The following is a 2,868-nucleotide window of genomic DNA, read 5'->3' on the forward strand; positions in this document are numbered from 1 at the left end:
TGATACCATCAATACAGTACATTCCCATACCCTCGAGGTTCAATCGATGCTAATGTATCCCAAAGGGCCAATTATTTACAAGCCCTCAAGATCAAATAATGTACATTTGACAATACAAGAGGCAGTTTCACAAAAACTTGCTAATATTACTGAGCTCCATCAGTTGTGTGGGAAGCAAAGAAGCAAATGCCCCACAGAAAGGCAGTTATGAAATGGTGGCACGAAGGGTTATGCAAACACAAAGAGCTCATAATGAATAAATAAATAAATATGCACAGATAGGAAAGCCATTCATGCGCTTTTTATTTTCCATCATTTTTCAAAGTTCATGAGCAAGCTTTCCAACCATCAGAGAGACATGAGAGAGGCATTTCATAGAACATGTACAGGTAGTTAGCAGCAAATAAATCAATGGGGTAAAGGAACAAGTTTGTCAAGATGAATCAATCATATGCTTTTCATTTTCATACAAAAAATGACAATTTCTACCTGATCTTAAATAAACATTAAGAGTTTATCAATTGAATTTTAATTTAAGACTTAATTGAGAGGTGGAAATTAATTTTAAACAGCTTCGTAGAACAAGAAAAAGGGTCATGAGTGTATAACAACTTTCATTGGCTTATCCACAAATGATTTTCTTAACCTTACAAATTGGATTACAGTGCCAACTGTTTCCTTGTCATGAATTTGACAGCTGGCATGCATGTTTTCATAAGGACTAAGAATGGGAAAAGACTATTAAAAAAAAATAAAAAAATAAATAAATAAATAAATAAATAAATAAAATAAAAACAATATATGTATGCACACGATTCGCTGTCCGCTGTTGCTTAGGAACATTATTCTCTGCTTACATGCTGTGTTGTTCCTATAAAAGATAATGCTTCAGTCCCTTCTGGGGTTGAGTGAACCCTGTGTGTAATTAAAGAGACCTTTTGACAATAGAGGGCAAAGGGAGTGTGGGGAGGGGTCTCTGCTCCTGCAAAATTATCTATTCTCCTGAGCACCTTTCATATTTGCACTTTGTTTGTACAGGGCATCGTTAACCAGTGAGCCTCCTTTTTTTCTCAACCATTGAGTCTTTGTTCCATTTTTGACCCGATTGAAGTGATGAAAAGAGAGGACTGCCTTTGTTGAATGTCATAATGAAGCATTGTAGAAAAACACACCCAGGGTATACACGTTTCATATTTTTTTTAATGTGCTTTCATTCTTTCAAAACTGCTATTAGAAACAACCCTCCGATTGTTTACTCGCCCTGGCTCTGTATTTTGCATATGTCAATATCTCTTTCCCCTTGAGGTAGTTTCTTTTTTCATGGTAAATTAGTCACCAAACATCAAGCGATAACAGCTTAGCCTGATAAAAATCTAACCCATTACATGATGATGATGGTCCTGTCCTGCCCTCCAAAACTTTACTTAAAACAAAGGCAGCAAGCTCAACACCTTCCGCTCATCAAGACTCTGGACACCAGCTCAGCCAGTTGACTCCAGGTTTATTGCCAATTGAAAGACTGAAACGATGATGCCACGGCTGCACAAGATGTAGATAGTTGTATGCAAAGCCCACGGGACATGGAAAAAACGACATTTTGACAATGGCACTATTTCAAGGATCTAATCACATGACCATCTTACAATCGCTCTTAAAGGACACTGCACACTTTACAGAACTTAATGAATCAAGTTAGAAACAATCACAGACTATAAACAAAAGTCTGAATAACAGCAAATTATCTGCCTACCAGAGGCAGGACACTCCCCATCTGGCATTATTGAATATCCCAATCTAAAAGTCTAAAACAGTTCTGTTAATTGTCAGAATCAAGGAGGAGGATTGTTCTTTATGTACCTTGCCATCATTGCTGGGGGAAGACTTGAGTAACCAGTCCCAAAGGCCACTCATTTCTTTCAAGATGACTTAGAAGGATAATGCTCCCAGGCGGAAGGTCTGGTTTGGGAGCCTACCACTTCTTTCATGGCTGAAGTGATGCAAGGTACTGCTTCCTCCATCTATCCCAAAAGGTATGAAGCAAGATGTTGGTGGGCTTGACACCACTGGGACTTGTGGAGATCTTTGATCTAGTCTTCCACTGTGACTGACTGAAGAAAAAGTCACTTCTGGGTGAGGAGTGTTGCTGGTACAACAATGAGAGGATCATCCATGTCGGTAGACACTGGAATCAGAGGTCTGGCATTGATGAAAGGACCTCTGCCATCAGCGTGGTGAGTGCCTCGTGACTGAGCTTCAAAGTTCTGAGATGGAGGAACATGGAGTCCAGGATCTTATGTGCTACTCCAATCATCCTCTCCCATGAATTGCCTATGTGACAGGCATGGGGAACATTGAACTCCAATACACATCCTTGGTCCAGAAGGAATTTCGTCCCTGATGTCGGGTTTTCTCATGGTAAGGTCTGACCAAGAGTATTTGCCTTATTACTGGTCAGCTGCTCCAAATTCATAAATGCACAACCGCTACCCTCCCGTATAATGTTAAAAATGTATTTAAACAAAAAAAAGAAGAAGAAACCAATTAGTTTTTCATTATTAAGTGAAAATAACTTTTGTTGTGTACTTAAAATTACTCTTTATCCAGGCAAAAATATATTTTATCCGAGTACTCAAGTAGTCAATAGAAATTTCAGTCAAGTATTCGAATACTAAAATACTCGATAGCTGCAGCCCTAATGTAATATAGATAGTTGTATACTAAAGCTCATAGGACATGGAAAGAAACGAGACGATGCTCGGACGACGGCAGTACTTACAGGATCTAATCACGTGGCCAACTTAGAATCGTTCTGAAAAGAGACTGTGCACTTTACGGAACCAAATGAATAAAGTTCGAAACAATCACAGA

General features: G+C 38.8%; 1 long non-coding RNA gene across 1 annotated transcript in view; it reads right to left on the bottom strand.

Annotated features, from left to right (window-relative positions):
* Positions 1–1,484: 1,484 nt before the first annotated feature.
* The window catches only part of LOC144003928 (uncharacterized), an 8,946-nt gene continuing 7,562 nt past the window's right edge, over positions 1,485–2,868 (bottom strand). The window contains exon 3 of the long non-coding RNA XR_013279129.1: positions 1,485–2,328. This is a non-coding gene — a long non-coding RNA (uncharacterized LOC144003928). The remainder of the gene's footprint in view (positions 2,329–2,868) is intronic.

The sequence above is a fragment of the Festucalex cinctus genome, chromosome 16, assembly GCF_051991245.1.
Source record: "Festucalex cinctus isolate MCC-2025b chromosome 16, RoL_Fcin_1.0, whole genome shotgun sequence".
NCBI classification, from domain to species: Eukaryota; Metazoa; Chordata; class Actinopteri; order Syngnathiformes; family Syngnathidae; genus Festucalex; species Festucalex cinctus.